At 42.0% G+C, this 20232-nt stretch overlaps 1 protein-coding gene across 4 annotated transcripts in view; it reads left to right on the forward strand.

Moving 5' to 3' along the window:
* Window positions 1-1929: 1929 nt before the first annotated feature.
* The window catches only part of SHOC2 (SHOC2 leucine rich repeat scaffold protein), a 70559-nt gene continuing 52256 nt past the window's right edge, over window positions 1930-20232 (forward strand). Inside the window, exon 1 of one of the 4 annotated variants that reach the window (XM_075026374.1) lies at window positions 1930-2016. The gene's annotated coding sequence lies outside the window, so the exon portion shown is untranslated. The other 3 variants (XM_075026377.1, XM_075026373.1, XM_075026376.1) reach the window with 3 other exon arrangements.

Raw genomic sequence — 20232 nt, forward strand, 5'->3', positions numbered from 1 at the left:
TTGAGTATAAAGTAACATTTTCTTAGATTTCAAGTTATATTTTTGAAAGCGAAGTGAGTAGAAACAGAAGTAAAATCTCTAACAGAACCAGAGTACACGTAGCATGTATCCTTTGTACGTACTTCTTCAATGTTAAAGCAACTGGGCAGTGCGTGGCACTTTGCACACAAAGAGCCTGAGAGATGTAAAGGTACAGTACACGGTCAACAAAACATTCAGATCCTCCCTATGCGTGGTGAATTCACGCTGTGGTCTTTAATACAGAAGATGTCGTTGTATGTAGACATCCGTCTGTGTTCAAACAAGCTACAGAAGAAAGAATTCTTTCAGACTCCAAGCTTTTCAGGGCAAAGCATGTATTTCTATGTCTTGTAGGGGATCGGGGCACTGTCCGCACTGAATGTTTTACTGAGTAATAACAACAAATAAACATCCAGTCATTGTAAGAAATATTGTCACTAGGAAGTTACACCTGATTTCTGCCCTGTGACCCATTATGCCGAAAAGGCAATTCTGCTTTTAATGCTGTCCAGCATTTATTAGTAAAGCGTGTTACCACATTGAACTGTCTGGTCTGCCAAAGAATCACACAAAAGAAAGCGGCAGAACCCAGATAATCAAGTATGAATAGCCTTGTTTCACTGAAACTAGCCTCGATGGCTGCCAAAACTTGTAAAAAACTGATGGAAATAGCGCAGATACTTAGATCTGACTATCTGATGTAGGAAATGGCTCCCAGATTTACTCATGGTTTTGATTCTGCTGAGGTGGCTGACGTTCCTTTTGAACGTGAGCCAGCGGGACCAGTCCAGACCAGCAAGTACTGAGATCAATTATTAGACTCCCACTAGCTTTAATGTGTTTTAGAAATTAGAAAGTTGAGCTACTACTGCAGTGCAGAACCCCTCTAGGCTTGAGGGGCGCTGACTGCAACTGCCTGAGAATTTAGCATTAAAAAGCTAAACCTTTCTCAGCAAAATACGGAAAGGTTTGCTATGACGGGTCGTCAAAGAAGTTGCTTTTAAATGCCATCTGAAATCAAATGACGACTGATGGCAGATGCTCTGTCACACTTGAGCGTAATTTGTCTACGCAGAGGCATGGTTGCCACCTTCTGAATGGCTACCGCCATTTCTTGCAGCTTCCACATAATCCTTGCAAGGGCAGCTTACTCACACTTCGCTTGCGGTATCTCCTACAGAAAGAACAGTCGGCACATTGGTGCGAGGTTAGTAGGTGCCAACCGGGGACGGTCCCGATTTTGTAGAAAATAGAAACACGGGAATGTCGCAGCCGCCCGGTCCATCGCTTCCGTAATGTCTCAGTAGCTAAAGGTGACCTGCAGCAAGAGCTGTGCGACGCACGCACAGCACTGAGAGGAGCGACTTCGTACGGGCTCGTTACATGAGAGTTTCTGATCCTGTCTGTCCTGGGGGGCAAACTCCCCAGTTAAAGAGTTGGGCGGGCGGGAAGGTAGTTCCTGCTCTTGAGGTACTTCAATGAGCTGCAGCCAGCAACCGACGGAGCTATGGGCTGTCCTCCTCCCTCACGGACATCTCGACCCAAGTTTCTGCCCGGTGTGGCGGCGGTGACACGACGGAAGGTTGCACCGAGACGTGCGGCCACGGGGGCTGCGGTGTGAGGCGGCGGCGCCGGGCTGGTTACCTGCTCACGCTGCCCCGCCGCCGCAGCGGTGGGTGCTGAGGGGGGGCGGCCCGGGCCGCGGCCAGGCCCCGCGGGGCTCAGAGGGACCCCGAGGCAAGCGGCAGAGGCAGCGGGGAGCCCCGCCTGAGGACGCCTCGCTCCCTCGCCGGGAGGCCGGCGCGGAGCCCCTGGGCCCGGCCCCGCCCCGCCCCGCCGCCTGCGCCGTCGCCAGGGGCAACCGGGCCACTTCCGCCCGCCGCCAAGATGGCGGCGGCGCCGTAACCTGGAAGCGGTCGGCCGCCCCGCGCCTCGGCGGGCCCGCCCCCGTGGTGCCGCGGGAGGTCCGTGGGCGGGGAGTCCCGTGACGGCTCGGTGCGCAGAGACGGTGGCCGGCAGGGGCGGGCGGGGAGGGGGGGGGTTGCCGAGCGCGCCTTCGGGAGGATGGCGGAGCCGCACGGTACGGGGCGGCCGGGCCGGGGGGCCGCGGCGGGGCTGGCCGCCGCCGGGGGTGGCGGGGGCGCGCCGAGGCGGCGGCTGACAGCGGGCGGGGTGGGCCTGGCGGCGGCCGGGGGCGGCGGCGGGAGGCGGGAGGCCGCGGGCACAAAGGCGGGGAGGGCCCGGGCGGCAGGTAACCGCGCGGGGGGCGCGGCCGGGAGTGTGTGTGTGTGTGGGGCGGGGGGGGGGGGGTGGTGTCGGTCGGTCGGCGGCGGGGCAGCCCGCCCGGGCTCCGCGCACCGGCAGCCGGCGAGTGCGTGTGCCTGCCTGCCCCGGCGGGGTGCAGCCCCGCCCGGCAGCCGCGGGGCCCGGGGCAGGTGGGGCGGGCCGGGGGCCGGCCGCTGGCTGCGTGCGGCGGGGCGGGGGCGGCCCATCGCCCCGCCGGGGCTCGGCGGCGGGGGCTGCCCCGCTCCTCCGGGCTGCCGGGCGACGACAACGACGACAACAGCACCACCAAAAAAAGAAAGGAGGAAGCTCCGTTTCACGGCCTCGCCTCTCCTCCTCCCCTCCGGAGGGCTGCCGGTACCGGGGGCCGGCAGAGAGAGGTGTAAGAGGCTTCGCGTGTGTGTAGCGACACTGAGGCTCGGGGTAATGATTACCGGCGTTCCGGGTAATGATTGCCTCTGCCTCTGCGTGCGGGAGTGCTGTCCCCCACCCTCTCGTAGAGGCGTGAGGCTCTTTTCCTGTTTCACCCGATGCATTTATTGTGGCAGTTCTGATGCAGCCGGAGAGGCAGAATCTCCTTTCGAAAGTCGTCGCCTTCCTGCCCAGCCAGGTGATTTTCCCGGCGTTTAAAACGGGGAGGCGTCGCAGAGAAAGCGGTGTGACAGCTTCCCGCCTGTGTTTGTGCCTGTAGAAGGTGTTTGCGCCGAGTTGCACGGATCTTTCTCTAGGAAGCGCGTTAAAAAGCTGTAGTAACCTTAGGTAAGGTGAACGGCCATGTGTGTTGACTAAAATTGCGACTGGGCGTGAGCTATACAGAAATTCAGCACAAATGTAGTGAAACTGTGTTGCTGCTTGACTCTACCAGCTTATTCGGGAGCAAGTACGGAGATGGAATAAAAAGTCATAACGTGTGAGAAAACTATTACAAAGTGCTGAAATTAGTACTAGTAGTTTTTAACTCGTGTGTTTGAGATGGGACTATGGAAGCATACGGTTTATTCCGTTCTGCACATGTGCAGACACTTTCGAGGCAGAATATTCATGACCAGGGAGTTGTAATTGTGTGTGTTGTCATTGCTGCAGTACTTGGTCAGGATTTTTTGGGACTATCAAAATAGAAATCAGGATGGGTTCAGTAATTACTTTCAGGGTCTTAATTTGCTACTGTTTCTTGTTCGCATGTTTGGCTTTCTACTTACTGTTTCTTCTTTTTACCTTCTAAACTGTGGTTTTTTTAGTCACTAGTCATTATTGGATGCTTCTATTTATACAATCAAGGGCTTAAAGTAGGTGGTGGTCAAATTAAGTCACACTTATTTACAGCCATATTTCAGGCATATGTTGTATGGTGATCTTGATATAATCCTAGCCTAGTTTTGGGAAAGATTTACTGTATCCTAGGAATTTGTTATTACGCTGTTGTGCATACATTTTAATTTTAGTAACACCCTTATCCTCTTAATTCCCGTCGAATGATTTGGGTTTGACTGTTTTGGTTTTCTGTGTAATTATTCTTTGCTCTGGATCAGTAAAACGGGAGATTATTTTACTAATTTGAAGCTGGATTCCTTTTAATTTAGACTACTGTTTGTCAGCCATCAGGATTTCTGTACGTGTGGCAAGGCAAAACATGTACATCAGGCAAAACTAATTTTATATGTAATCTTGTAATACAGAAAGATGATGCCAGACAAAGCTCTCCTTGTGTCCACAGCCTTCCTTTGAGGAATACCGAGGAATCCTCAAAGAGGATGCTGTCTTCTGCCACGTCCCTCTATTCTGCTCTTTCTAGAAATGTTAAACAATCCCCAACATTTTTTCTTAGGGGTGATGGCAAGGGTAGGGTCGATAAACAGTGCTGATCGCAAATAGCTGCCGTTCCCCGGTCTAGTTTTTCCTTTCCAGCGTGACATATCTGTAAGGCAGGAGGTGCTGGGAGGGGCGTTCCTTTGTTATGTTGACACTTAAATCGCACTGACGGGTGTATTCTCCTCCAGGAATTTTGTGTGATTGAAGGGATTCCTTCAGACGACAAGTATTTTCTCCAGCTGTCTTTCTGCACTCTTAGCCTATGTACAGAAATTAATTGCTCGGAAGATCTCTGTGCGTGTGCCTTTTAGGAAACCCTTGGATTGATTGTTACTTGGCTGTGGCTTTCTAGAAAAGAATGTTTCTGCTGAAGCGGCGTGTGTGTGGCGGTCCTGGCTTGTCACCGTGTGAGCCAGCTGCTGCTGACCTGTATACGGCACCCATGAAATAGGTGGATGTATGTGCTTGCGTGTGTGCGTGGTGCTCATGCATGTTAATTGAATTAAGGCAGTAAAAGTATCTTCTGCTTGTGGTGAATGAGAGGGATCGCATTTTGTGATGCCTTCTTGGCAAGGCTGAGGAAGCCCTACGAATAACCCAGCTCTTTTTCGGGAAGGTTTAATATGATGATAAGGAAATAAAACTGCATTAAGAGATCTCAGATGTTCCAAAATACTGTCGTGGAGGATTTGGGTGGGCACTAAGAAGGAGCCGTTTCTCTCCAGCAGCAGGTTTTCCTTCGTGTCTGAAGAAAGACGAAAACTTGTGTGCGTAGAGGGAGGGGAAGGCAGCACTCGCCCCTTCCCCTTGCCCGCCGCAGCCCCCCGGTATGTCTCACCCCCGATGCCCACCTCGCCCCTGCCCTCCTCAGCGGGTGGGTTTCGGCTGGCTCTGTGCCTTGCCCGGCTGCAGGGTCGCTCCCGGCCCGCAGCCGGTAACGTGTGCCCGTGTCCAGCCTGCCGTGCCCTCTCGCACCGCTTGGCTAGTGGCATTTCCCACCCAAAATGCTTCGAGGCTTGTTGCTTTTAATTTTTTTTTTTTTTTTTTTTTGTGCGTGGCAGCTTTGTGGATGCTCTTTTAATTGAAGCGAGGCTTGCTTTCCTTTCTGTCCTTGTAATGCCTTGTATTTATTTTTACTGCATGCAACTGCATCTCAGAGGAGATATTTCTGTCTCTTTCTGGTGGGTTTGGGTGTGTGTGTGCGTGCGTGTGTGTGAGAGGGCTGGGGAGGACACAGTAGGGAAGATTAAACAGCCAGTTGTAACTAGATTGTACAGATAACCCCCCGCCTTGTTTACATTAAAATAGTACCGGCTGATATAGTCTAGTCTGTTTGATACAGTAGTCTCGCTATGTTACAAAATGTACCGGGATAAAATGTAACAGGTTGTATAATAAGCAGGTAATGTTTGCGGTACTAGCCATTGACCTTAATTTGCTTGGTTTTTGCTGCACTGCTTGAGCTTGAAACGTAGTATTAAATTTGGGCATTCTCCGACACCAAATTTGGTTCAATAAAGGCATTTTCAGTATAGCAAAACAATGGTCTCTGGATAAAAAGGGACTTCTAATAACTAAGGATTTTTCTGTCATTAACCTCTAGGTAATGGATACATTTTGTATGGAAATTATGCAGTGTTTATAATTTCTTTTAAAAAAGTAATTTTGTACCACATAGTTAATTTTAGACTGTTTTAAGATCGTTGCAGTTTAAGAAGTACTTTATCTGTATTGCTCTACAAGAGAAATACATGAGAGAACAGAGCCTATCATATAATTGTAGACATGCTGATTGGCCTGAGAATATGTTAAGAGGCTGTGAATTGGTGTAGATAAATACTAGGATGCATGGTCAAAGAACTTCTTGAAACAATCTGGCATGCCTATATACTTGGTTCTTTTCGTATTTTTTTACTGTTAAGGTGTACATGTAAAAAAAAAAAAAAAAAAGGAAAGACTTGAACGTATTTATTTGCTTTTTGATTTCTCAAAGGAAGCGTAGTAGATGTTCTCAGAATGGATGTACATTAGATCCTAATTTGCATGTCTGCCTCCCTTTTTGTTACAAAAAGTGCTGGAGAATATTTTTTGCCACAGGAAAGTGAGTAGATGTTTTTTAATTTATTATTTTTTAGCATAGTGGAAAGTTTGCTACTTGTCTGTTAGTGGTGGTGGGGTTTTGCAGAGAGGAGCAGCCCTGGGGAGGCGAGCTGTGCTCCAGCCCAGTTGTTCATCTTGAGAAACGTGCGACTGATGCTCGCAGTAAATTGGTTGTAGCTTGCTCTTACCTTTGCCATGCTAATCCTCTACGTGCTTTTGTGTCTTAAAATGCTTCATATTCTACATATGAGCAAGATGTATGGGGCAGACAGCATTTCCATGGAGCCCTGTTGATCCCATAGATATTGTATCCGGTTCAGTGGACCTGCCTACCCTGTGGTCGGAGGCTTTTTGTTATGCATGCATCCTAATTGTTCTTTCTGTTGGCATTGTACATAGACTGAAGGGGCTGTGCACCAATGCAAATAGCCTTTCTAATACCTTATGCATTTGCATTATAATGACTGCATAAATATTGCAGCACATCTCAGTTCACTCTCTCGCTGCTTTGACTGCTAGGATTTAAAATAGGTTCTTTCTGTAGCACAGATCTTGTTCATGGTTGGTATTGCTTTGGAGAGGGGTTCTGAAGCACATCTTTATTAAATAGTGAAGACTGTTTGCAATGAGGTGCAATTTTAACTCACCCATGTTCTAGTCTCCCACTCCTTTCAGCCCACAGGTTGATACAGGCGCTTGGAGGAAAAAAAATTAAAGCTTGAGCAGTTTTTCACCAACTATTTCTAAACTCACTATATCGAGTTGCAAAACGTGTTTGCTTGAGACTTGGTTTTGCATTTATTTCCAGAAATCCTATAGATGTCTGTGGGAATATTTTATGCATAAGGAATGCAAAGTACTGTGCCACCATTGTTTTGGTGCTGTAACATTCTGTGATTTATGACTAACTTTACCAGAAGCACCCCGAATTTCCTTTGAAAGTGTCGATACAGTGATGTGACTGAAAGCGGACGCTCTTTTTGGGAACTGGTGGCAGATTGCCATCACCTATCTGTCAAAAGTTTGCTTTACAAAGTTGTTAAACACAATGCCAATTAGTATCTTTTACTTGACTCTTAGTGATTAGTAGATGCATAGAGGCTTTTAAAATCATCACAGAATGCCATCTTTTAAAGGTTTGAATTAATTTCTTGTAGCTGCAGCCTTGTTATTAATGTATTGTGTCAAATTTTGGGAAGGGTAATTTATTAAAGTATTATTTATGTTTTTTGGCTAATCAGTTGTAATCCTAGGGTTTGCTCTGTTCTACGCTGTTTAGTTTGTGGAAACTGCAGCAAGAAAGGCATGTTTAAATCAAATTATTATTTTTTTTTTAAATATATCTGATGTTAGTAGCTTGTCATTCTTTCACTTGTTTGCACATATTAAAGCAGTAGTAGTTGTTCAGGTTAAGGATATGATGAATGACGCTGTTGTTGGAACTAAAGTTACGAAAACAGTTTTCTGAAACAGTAAGTGATAGTATTGCAAGAAACCATAAATTCACTTAGAACTTCTATATGATGATTGATGATTCACTTATATATGAAGCATTCTGCAACCAACATACATATTACTATAATACAGTATTCTTAACACTTATCCTGTCAAAAACTTGTGTCTGCTAGAAGTTTAGAATAAGTATTTATAGTGATAGCCATGAAAATGCAAGGTTAAATAACGTTAAGTGAAAGAATAAAAATAATCTTGAAACCCTGACACCTGAGAACCTGAAGCTGTAGTATATTTATACTTCATGTGTACTTGGATTTTAATTATCCGTTAGATATTACAGATAATGTTGGTTTAGTACCTCAAAGAATATGGCAAAACCACTTTAGGATTTGCTGTTGTATTTAGATCTATGTTTTCGGTGTTTCTATCCTAATAGGAATTAATATAAATCAAAAATTGCAGAGGTGTTTCATGACAGTTTGAATGGTCAGAACAATCCATTGGTCTGGCATGTTGTGTTGACTGGAAGAAAAATAAACATATTTATTACTTTTATGAAGAAATACCTGACTGGCAGCCAAAAAGACCAGGGCCTGATATTTATTTGCAGCCAAGGTACAGCAATGATCATGGGGAGTTGGACTTCTCTCTTTTCCTTTTCCTTTCTCTCTCCTGTGTCCCAGCCATCTAAATCTTGGCAAATAGGGGATTTTGCTCTCTCTTTGGTATAAGGCTTCTCTCCTGTGACTGGCAGTAATGGTAACCCGTGTAATTGTAGCACACGTGAACTGTCCAGTCTTCTGTATAATAAAGATTTCTCAATGTTGTATTTTTTTTTGAGGCTGAAAGTTAGGTTATAATCTGTTTTGTAATACACAGCATTGTGTTTATTGATAATTGTCCTGTGAGGAAATACTCATGTTGTGTCAAAAAAAGTAAAAAAAAATCTTTTTTTTTTACTGTTTTAACTGTTGCATAGATTTCTCTCTCTTTTTTTTTTTTTTTTTTAACAAAAGAAAGCAAATTCAGTATGTTACTAACTTAAAGCTTGTATAGCACGGCAGTGAAGGTCCTAGTAAATTTGTGGATAATTGGCTAAAGCTATACGTACAGTGCAACTGCAGGTGCTGAGTAAAGTGCTTTGTGCTGTGAAAGGGTTCAGGTTCTTAGCTTCAGTCTTATTTTTCCTTCATGTTATACCTAATCCAGCAAAATACTGGAGTTTATTCCATCCTCATTAAAAAAAAAAAAATAAAAAAAAATCCTATAATCTCTCTCAGTGCCTTCCCCCCCAACTTAACAAAAAAACCCCAACTCAACCCTCAGCTGTCCAAGGCAAGGAAATAATTGAGTAATCCTTATTCTCTTCATTAGATGAACTTCTGAAATTGTGATGGTAGAATTTTGTGCTCTTTTATATTCTCCTTCCCCCTCCTCCTTGAGTCAGCCACTGCAGAAAAGCAGAACTGTGCATTTCTTTTAATTCTAAGGGATAACCGTGCAAAGAGGAGTCTTCAGATTGCTGTAAATGCCAAGTCCTGTTTAGAAGCATTTTGTTACGTGGAGCTGCTATGTGTAGCAGAGAGAAAATGACTTCACTAGCAAACTATATGGCTCCTGGAGGCATCAGGTGGCTTAATGTGTAAACAAAAGTCCACAGCAGTCAAAAATAGATCTTTATAAAAAGAAATAGTGCAAAAAAGTGACCTCCTAAACAAGGAAGTAAAGGGCTACCAGAGAATCTATCTGTGTAGTCCTGCAAAATGCTGATCATAGCGGAATGTGAAGGACTTATCATGAAAACCCATTTTGCTGTTGCTTCTGACATAGAGTACATGACTTTTAAAAATGTTTCTTGTAGAGAAATGATTGTACAATCAAAGGGTTTAAAGCCAAGAAAAATCCTATAAAATATGCATAATTTGGAGTGGTTTGCACAATTTTCTTATTGAAGGGATGGGTGGGTTAAATGAAGCCTCAGTTCAAATGTTCTTGTTAGCATACTAAATCTGTGACAATTACTTTTCTAATAGATTTTAAAATCTAATGGCTATTGTACAGTACTTGCAAAACCTAAAATATTTCTTATTAAAGAGAATTTTATAATACTGGCAGTTACATGAGCTATATTGAATTTAAGATTCTAGATTATTTCTTTTCAGGAAAAGGGAAATTTATGTTAGTAAGTAAGATGAATTAAGATACCTGGGAACTTGTCTTTGTGCAGCAAATTTTGTTCTGGTAAGTCCCTCTAACTCTTCTGAACTCTTGGATACTGTGCAGATAATGGCAGGTTTCAGGTTATCATATTTGTTTTTCATGGTGGGCTACGTATTTGCTTTTTGGAATATTCAAACAATTGTTTGGCAGCTTTCTTGATAGCACATTGTGTGTGGCAGGCCTAGTTAGGAAGGAAACAAAAGTTTAAATATTGTAGCCATAAGTTGCAATTCACATAATAAATACAACAACCTGGATTTTTTTTTTTCCATGACTTCATCCATAAATTTATTTTTTTGTGTTTTAGGTTGTCATGAGGCATGTTTTTACAGTAGTAATTTCTCTTTTCTCTTCCCCATAAGAAGTCTTCAGATAAATGTTGGTAGTTATTTCTTGCATTTAAAGTGTATACTGTCTTGTCTTTTAAAACTGGTTCTTTGCAATCTAGCTCTTTTAAGAAGCCCTAAGTCATACCCAAACAGATATCCAGGTTTCAGTTACATGCTCTCACTGTAGTAACACGGTTTCGTCTTCTTCTAAACTGTGATGCTGTTTATTGAACCAATTAGCTGCTGGTTGCAAGCCAGAACTTTCTCCTGAAATCAGAATTAATGAATAAACAAATTGCACTGGAAGGATTTCTGTTCTCAATGTGTGACAAGGACGTGGTTCGTATCCTGCAACCTTGGTGTCTGTACTCAGTCCTGCCGAAATCAGTGGGGTAAGCTTTTGAGTATGGATCACACGTTCACATCATATATTTGATGGTATGTCTGTCTTGGAATGTTTTTGAAACCATTCCAGCTCTTCTGTAGCCAGCAGATGGGATGCATACGCCTTCATTAACAAGCAGTTAACTCTGCTGGTAGGACTGAATTTTCATCACGCTTGGGGTCTCTGACTTGGCTCTTTCTGTGTTCCAGCTCCCACTGTTTGTTCTGCTCTCTCTAAGAAGAAATCAGCACTAGCATTACATGCTCCTGCCCTCCTGTGGTAATGAAAACCTAAACGTTTTTCTCAAAATCAAGTTGTGTAAAAATAAAAGAGAAAGAGAGGAGAATAAGGAACTAGTTTTTCTCTTCTGGAGCAGCTGCTCACATCTCTCAAGATGTATGTTTGCTTTTGGTTCTGCTTCAAAAGCCCTGAGAAAATCATAGTTATTTCTAAATTTGCTGTTATAGTATCAAAAAGACCTTGTAGCCTTTTATAGCTTTGAATTAATCTTCTGACCTTTTTATGTGATATGCACTATCCCTTTTGCATTAGAGTAGAGAAACTAAGGCACAGAATTAAAGGGAAGATTTTTACAGCAGCAATGGGATTGCTCTGCCTTCCCTCCGGTGAGCTGGTGGGAGCTGAAACCCAGTTCCAGCACGTGCCTTGGAGAGCCCGCCTGGCCGTGTGACCCACACCAAGCTCACCATGAGTAAGGGGCATAGGTGGATCCCAACCCCAAACTCCTCACTCCTTCCAGACGAGCGAAAGGCGGAGCAAGGCAAAGGGGTGCGAAACCGTTAGGGCCGTGAAATTGTTGTCGGTAATGAAAGCCATTGAGAGTATCATGTTAGGTCTTTGAACATGCGGTGTGATAACAAGTAGTCATGTTGCCTGAAAGGATCCTGAAGTGGTTGTCGTCTGTATGTGACCTCTTGTTTCTTTAATGATCCTCTATTAATAATACTAAAAGAGAGCTGCTGTCATCTTAGTTTCAAAGCTAATGGTGTGTATAAACTATGGACATACAACTTCAGTCTCTTTAGGCAAATGTTTATGTTATGTTCAACAGGTAAAGTCTTGGAATGAGAAATCTGTGTTTGTCACAACTTTCACTTCTGTGACTTCCAGTCACAGAACTGTTTTTTTGTTAGCAGGGAGACTTTTCACAGTTTGTACACCGTTGGTTCTTTGGGCCAGCTTGTTGGCTGTCTTGCAAAAATATTTCATATGAACTGATCAATTGTATACCATGGTAATCTAAAAGCATGCTTTAGAGTTGCTTCTACTGATTTTTCCCATTGTTTTGTACTTTTACAATGTCCTTTTTTTGTCCCTCTTCATCTTTGAAGCCACTTAAATTAGCAGTGAAAATACATTACGCTCAGTTCCAACAAAATTAAATTTTCGAGAATAAGTTTCTGTAATCTTTGCTGTAAATTTCTCATTTTGTGACACAGAAACAAGTTAATGCAAGGCAAAAGGGTGTATAGTGCATGAAAGCTACCCACTGCTACTGCTTGTCTGTATTCCCTTATACCAGGGTAACGTGATGTATACTGCCTCCATTCATTTTAACCAAGAGTATGTGTGCATGCCTGGACTTTCTGCAAGTAACTGGTATGCTTTGACCATTGAGTTATTCTGTTTGCAAGTCTGTCTAGAGTTATAAAGTTTCAAAATAAAAGTAGGGGGAGAGAGCATGAAAGGTTTGCATGTGAGTGCTACTTCCAAAATGCTGCTGATTGTTATCTACTGCTTTTTCTAAATTGAAACCTAATAATGATTTGAACTTTTTGCGTGTACTTTTTCAATGATAAAGCAGTGACTTGTTTGTCATGTTTGGAGATGATCAGCAAAGGGTGATGAGCTACAGAGAGAGTTCTGCATGGGTTGTGTGTGGCTGTGAAAAAGCTCATGGACTGAATTTCAAGTCGTCTGTTTTAAGTGCAGAGTGTAAAATGACTGCTCAGACCCTTTTTTCCCCTATCAAGTGTAAGTTTTCTTTCCTCTCTAAGCAATTTTCTCAAGCAACAGAGGGTGAGATGGGCAACTGCCTTGGGTATCTAATTTAATTATGATTTTATATAAATTGAGTGTTGTATAACCTGGTTTATGAACTAAATGAGAGACTAAGGAACTAGTTAACAAGTTTACATTTGTGGGGTTGTACTTTGATGGCTCTTCCATATGTACTGCAGGTGTGTGTATATATTCATCCAGTAAAAACACATGCTGCTTTTCAGTGACCAAAAGTAAATGGGCAGAACTTGATTAACAGGATAGAATAGAATTAATGCTGGAAATGTTACTTTTCACCCAGTTTTTGACCACTTTTCAGGTGGCTGCTCTAATATGAGGTTTACATTGATCCACTATAGAGATGATAATTCCAGAACTCCAACACTTAGGATTCATTCGGATTCTGATTTTTCTTGCTGCTAGTGAGCACTGTAAGTCCTGTTATCAATCAGATGGGGGGGACTGCTTATATGGTCCTTTTTCTTCATCTAATGTGACCATGGGCACTTTACATCTGAGAGTACTGTTCGGTTTTGATTATTATTAATATGCAGCTTTTAGCACTGCCTAGTGCTTGTAGCCTAATGTGAATAAAATATCCCAGCTTGAAAAGCAGTGACAAAGTGAAATGAGCTTTTCTGATATGAAAGCTTAAACATGTGATCACAGAGCAGACTAATTAGCCAGTGCAAGGAATTTGGTTCTTTTATGTCAAGCTTTTCATTTGTCTGTAAGGTTCACTTTTCAGTATGAGATGTTCTGATATGCTGACACTGTTGTAACTGTACCATTATAAGTGAGATAGACACATATATCTATATATACGTAAAAAAAAAAAAAAAAAAAGAAGTGGGGATTACTTTGGACTGTTTGTGAAGTTCACCAAATTCACTTGTGGATCACTCCCAGCTTTAGTTTGGTACTTCTGATGGCATGTCGTGGTTCTTGGAGAAGTAATGTGGCTTTTATGCAAGTCTTTTAATATTTGAAACAATATCTAGAAATAATAAATAACAAATTGAGAGCTCCTGATGATAATATAGGTGAGGAAGAAATTTTAACTGAAACTGATGGTACTTTTTTCAGTTCAATTTAGATTTGCTGTTTTATCTCTTTTTTTTTTTTTTTTTTAAATTTTAAATAAGACTTCAAGACTTAAGCATGCTCATTGTAATGGTCTTGCTCTCTAGAAATATCTGATTATTCTTTCCCCCCCAACCCCACAGTGTTTAGGCAACTTACTTTCTTTGGGCTTGATGTATCCCTTAAGCTAAGCAGTATTCTGTTGATTCAGTGTTTGAAAAACTATTTAAAAGGAAAATCCAGGAGATGCTGGGTTGATGCTGGAGTATGGCTGTAGCTTCTACTTCTTGTTAAAGTGTTTGTGTCAATTCTCCTGAGAAGACATTTTAGTTGCTAGGATCTTAATAGTTAAATTTCAGTGAAAGCACAGTTTTTAATGGCTCAGAAACCCCCACTTAACCAACCATGATTGTATTTTCTTTCAGTAGTCTCAAACTTTAATGTTCTTCTTGAGATACCTACAGTGAACAGCTGGTCTTCCTACTGTTGTTTCTTTAGTGGAAAGATTCAGGTGTCCTCTGTTGGCTTCATGCTTGCTTTTTGAGTGTAAGGACATGTGCAACTTTTTGAATCTTCTCGTAAAAGATAAAAGAAAAGCACTGTGTCACTTAGCTGAAATAGTAAAATTTTACATTCTCATTTTACTTTAGCACTACACTAAGTAATGATTTTGTTGAAGAATAATTAATTTCACTGCTTGATTGAGTTGCTGGTTTTTTTTGTTTTGTTTGTTTCTTTGGTTTTATTTTTTTAGTTGCTCCCTAGTTCTGTGCCTGTCTTTGGGAACTGTTTATTGGTGTATGAACACAGATCCCAAAAATAGCTATCAAACGCAATTACTGTTTGCAATTATTTCTGATCCCAGAGGGGAAACCCAAATAGGTGCAGCCTGTAGGGACCTTCCTTTGCCCTAGGGGTCTGTAACAGTTCCAATTTTACAGTATACTGGATTTGTAGTGGTATTTAAATTGGTTGCTGATGGTTGATAACTGAATCCCAAATTCAGAGAAAAGTCAAACTCTGATTAACTGATGTTTTTCTTTTTCATAGATGCTATGTTTTCTTTTTGCTGTAGAGTGGAGAGTGAAATGGCCATTTCCTTCTTGCTTTTTCTGGTCTCTCCCAGACATTGAAAATACTGCATTTGTGGTGCCATGTGCAGATATCCAAAGTCTGATTTATGGTCACATGAACTCTGTAAGGCTTGTTTTTAAACAAACCCCAAGCCTTTTAAGTTTAGTTTTAAAACAGAGTTTTTTGGTTTCATTTCTGCTGAAGTTATTTTTATGGATATCTTGCATGTCTTTGTCTTGCTTTCCATGGAAAAATATCATCTACTAACTGGTGAATGTCAGTAAGTTCTGTTGTATTCTAGAGATTTTTGTTTCTATTTAACCTTCAAGCTTTTTGTATCTTTATTAGAAGCTTCATATATTGTATATGCAAGCATGAATGTTATGTTGGAGCATGCAGGGCAGCATAGCTTGGTAGCAGTCTGCAGGCTAGAAGTGCCTTACAGGGCAATGATTTGCTTCCTTTTTCAGAAGGAGGGGTGGAAGGGCTGTTTGGGCAACAAAGACTTCAAGCACTGAACTTTTTCTTAGATGACACTTTGTAGCCTCATCTAGACATACTAGTACCATGGCCAAAGGATGGAGGGGATAGGCAATTTTCTAGCAGATTATGGTGTGATTGTAAATATAAGCGAGGAAGTGGACCCGGAAAAGCATCCCTTGAAGCTATCACCTTTTTCTGGGGAGACATGAAGAGCTCTTGAATTAAAATGATAGTTTATTAATAAATGCTAGAAGTACGAAAGAGGTGGTACTGCATAAGATCAAGTATGCTGAATGTAGCCTGCAGTAATGAGCCTGACTATGCCAGGGTTCATCTGGCCTGGATTTAGTGGTAATGTTATTTGCTTTGTAACATAAGCTAGAGGTTGGTTGTGAGAGAAGTGAGCAGTGAAATAGTATCATCTGCACAGATCTGACATGAGGAATTTAGGAGTTCGAGGACCGCGCACAATGTGTCAAACAACAGAGGCTGTGATTAAAACCTCTTTCTCTCAGTCATGCTTCCAACTGGTAGTCCTCACAACCACAGATCAAATTTAGCCTTAGCAAGCAAGAATAATTTTAAATTAAAATTTCCTTGTTTGCATCATGTCTGAATTTGATCCCCATAGGATGCTGATTTAATATAAAGTTATTTTATGTCTATCTTCATTTTTTAAAAAAGAAATTTAAAACATATGTTTATAGCATTTAATTATACTTTAATACTAAGCCAACAGTGACAATTGTCAGACCAGTTATGTTACTGTCCATGGAAGAATTATGAAGCTTTTGCTTTGGTAGGAATTTGTGTGATACAGACAAGCGACATTCAGCTCTTCAGATTGCAACTTCTTTTCTACCTTCTGTTTGAAGAATTATTGTCGGAGAAGGGGAGGAAGGAGGAACTGGTGGGGGGAGAGAAGCTGCCCTTGTTTGTACAACCTTATGTCCAAGAACCACAGGAGCTGGAGGCTGGTAGGGAGGAGAAGGTTTCATCAGACACATGCTAAACCTTCAGCCCTGCATAGCAATAAAGGTGTAATTTGTCTGTTTCTTGCCTTGCAGCAAAGGGAGGGATGGAGAAAGGCTTGGGACAGGATGGAGGAATACAGCACTGGCATGTTGCGCCTTGCTGCAAAGGGAGCATATGCTGAGAAGGCAGCCTTGGCCATGCCCCGTTGCAGGGGACACACCAGTTCAGGTCCTACTCCCCAAGTCTTCTCTAGTTCTGCTGTCCTGCCTGTCTGTCTGCTACTGCTCTTTGGTCGTTATTCCTATATTTATAGTTCCTTGCAGTCTGTACCCAGTATTCCTGTCTCACTTCAGGTAAATGCTGGTGGTTGTCATCTCTTTTTTTACCTGTACCTGTTCTCTTTATGATCCTTTCTGTTTTCATTGGAAGTGTCACTCTGTGGTTTTTCTTCCCTTCCCACTATTTTGAGAATGTTTGAGTAAAAAAGGAACAAATAGGTAGCAAGTATTTGTTAAAATTAATTAACTAACTTCCTTGTTAACCTAATTTTTATTTATTTATTTTTAGAGGTCCAGGTACCTCTCCAGTGTTTCGGTTGCTTCTTTTTCCTTCTGTTCAGGAGCTCTTTTCTCACTTCCTCGGATATTCTCCTTGTATCCTCATGCTGTTTGTATATAAATATAGTACCCTGATTTTGAACATATTGTTCTGGAGCATGTTGTCATACTAAAATTTGTTCGGTCCTTCTAGTTGGTTCATGAGTCTGTATACCTTTTCTGAGTGCTTTCTGCATATGTCTAATACTTTTTGGATTACACTTGTTTTGAAAAGGGCTAATTCTCTTTTAATCTGGATTACTTCAACCTGTACTACTCATGTGAATGTCACCTAGGTGGTTGAAACACCCATCTCCTGCCTTGTGCATCAAAGCAAAAATCCAGACTCCATCACTTTGGTGAGCTGTGCAGCGGAGGTCGGGTATGGTACAGGGATGCTCTGCAGGGAGCTGAGAGCAGCCCTCGCGTCTGTGCAGCTCAGAGAGGAGCAGATGTGGGCAATCTGAATGCAGTGAATTACCTGTTCTCAGCTCACACCATCTAGTGCAATCTTCTGGTCCATTTATTTAATACATACGGATTTTCCAAGGTACAAGTAGCTGGAGACCAGCAGGTCTGCTGAGGCACTATGCTGTGCCTGAGCCAGTGTAAAGGTTTTATTTTTCTTAGTCATTTGTCTTATAACTATTAAATGTTCACAAACAGATCAGATGATTCCTTGCCGAGTTACTTAGACATTTAGAAATGACATCTGTTTTTTGTCTAAAAGAGGCAATAAGGTGCAAGAATGTCATTAATTAGAAATCGGCATACGCTACAATTTTTTTTTTTATTTTGCTAGGGTAGTGGTATGAACTTTCATGTAGCTCTAAGCTATCCTGCTTTTTCATTGTTTTTATCAGATTTTCATTATCTTATTTAATTTATTAGGAAGTGGTGAGGTAAAAGGCTTATTATTGCATCGTATTTGTACAGTGTTGTTTAATTCAGTTTGCGTGTCTAAATTTTTTCCATGACTTTCAGATTAACATTGCTGCTACTTTCTACTTTTACAATACACAAGCCTTTCAAGTGTGCTAAAGAGTATATCATCCAGTTGATTTTTGGCAAGCAAAAATCATGTTTTTCACTATTTCCAGTAAAAATGTCATTGAAGACCTTTTGATTTTTTAGGGGGGGGAAAAAAAGGATGCCTCATCTGAACAGATTTCGAAGAATCTGTTTGGAAGGGATCATAGTGGTTTTCTTTTTTCTTTTTTTTCTTTTGAAGGAAAACATCTTGTTCCTGTGAAGACACCCGATTTATCATGCATCTTCCAGAATTGTTAGTATATGTGAAATAATCTTTTAATCAGGCTCCTAGTTATGAGCAGAATAATATTCAGTGCCATTTGGAGTCTTTTGGGTGTCAGGCTGGGGCTTAAGGTGTTGTGTGGGTAAGGCTCCTTGACAGCAGGAGTGAGCATGAGGAGTGTTCATGGCAGATCTGGACTTTACATGGTTCTTCATAGAAAGGTGAACAGAGCTTGCTTTCTCTTCTGTGAATGTTTCAGTTTTCTATCCTGGGAAAGAAATCTGTGGGATCATCGCTGGAATCTTTAAGAATGTGGATGAACTTGCAAGAAATTAAAATGTTACCATTCTTGGGTTTTTTGTAATGCTAATGCATTAAATGTTGATTGGGGGGGTGGGAAAAACCCATGTAAAAACTAAATAAAAATACTCCAAGAAGTTATGAAAATTAAGTTTGCAATACAAAGCAGTCAAAATTAGACAGGTGTGAATGAGATGGCTTCTAGTGCTTTAGGTGACCAGAAGGTGTTTAATACATTTCCAATTGCTACATACTTTTGCCTTCCTTAAAACCCCTTCTCCATGCAGTGTGTAGGAGCAGGAGTGGTGTTTTGTTGACTGATTACTGTCTCAGTATTTTTATATCTGTGATATTTTCTTATGTGGAGTTTCTTACCAGCTGCTTCTTGCCCGCCACCCATGCCCACCGGCCTCCCGTCCCTGTTCTTGTTCCAGCTCCTGCCTGTTTCTCCCTTCCCCGTATTTCTGAGCTCGCCTGTGCTCCCGGCAGGAGCTTTTCTCCTCTGCATGGCCACTGTGACCCCACGGAAGGTGGGGAGGACTGTAGGAGGGTGTCTCAGCTGGATAGGAAAGGCCTGTTCAGCCACTGTGCATTTGACTTGCTCAGTGGGAATGCCTTATATCAAAAGAAGTTGGCGTGTAGGAGTCGAGGACGTGAAACAGGCACAGGGTTTATGAAATACTCAGCTCTTTGTTGCTGGAGGAATTCCTCGCAGTTTTCTTATTAGAGGTTTCAGAGTGGCCAGGAGTGAATATGTGGTGAAATTCACTGTGGCACCAGACATCTTAATAGATTTCCAAGTCCCTAATCTAAACCAAAAATGTCATAGTTGTTATGAAATCAGTGTTAAGATTACCTTCGACATGAACAGAGCAACGTGCTTTTTACCAGCTGTCAGTCTTATAAACAGCTGAACCAAATAAATTATTGTACCTTTTCCCTCGGTTCTCATGTCCCCTCAGGGCACCCTCCCCAACCCCAAAACAACCCAAAAAAGCCGAAAGACTGGCAGGCAGCTCCTGGTAAACATCAGCTTTGAGGGGTGAAGTCTAAAGAAATTCAATGTGATTGAAGAAGCCTTTGCCACAGAGCATTGGCTGTATATAGCTGTATACAGGGCTACCTGAATCACCTATAATATGCATCTATTTGCTTAAATAGTATTTCACTGCTTTCTGTCATTATGTTTAATTCTGTTTTGCTCATGGGGGAAAACAGTTGAAAGCTTTGAAAAAGGCTTGGGAGCAATTTTATTCTTCATCACCGTATCAGGGTGTATAATGAGCCTACATTTCTATGGTGCCATTAATTTACAAAGTTCCCCAAGGTATTTCTAAGTTGCTTTGGCTTCTCCAGCTATGGTTGAGCATTATTTCAAGCAGCAGTGCAGGACAGGGTCTGTCCATTGGAACATGGAAGCTATTTAACAATGTGCAGTAATGCAGCACAAGAGGGTAAGGACAGGGAGGGAATAATGCAAAATCCAGTTGCAACTGCAGGGAGAATCTGGGTAGGCAGAACGCAATTAACCTTAGAAATATAGCAGTAAATAATGAGAATCTAGCTGGAGTGGACACACCTAATACAGGAAAAATACCATTTCTCTTTGGCAGTTTGTAGTTCTTGCGTCTGAATAAGAATACTCGGAGGGCAGAAGTGGTCCATCACATCATGTTTAGGCAGATGTTTGCAGGGAAAAAAGAGATGAGAGTATTTTAACTTACATCCAGTCATTCGAAACGTAACAGTTTCTTTGTACTCTTGTTCTGTCTATATACTAACTTGGCCGGAATCAGTTTGCTTTCACCAGGTAAAATGCATTTATCTGAAAGGCTCAGATTA

The sequence above is a fragment of the Buteo buteo genome, chromosome 4 (genome assembly GCF_964188355.1).
Source record: "Buteo buteo chromosome 4, bButBut1.hap1.1, whole genome shotgun sequence".
NCBI classification, from domain to species: domain Eukaryota; kingdom Metazoa; phylum Chordata; class Aves; order Accipitriformes; family Accipitridae; genus Buteo; species Buteo buteo.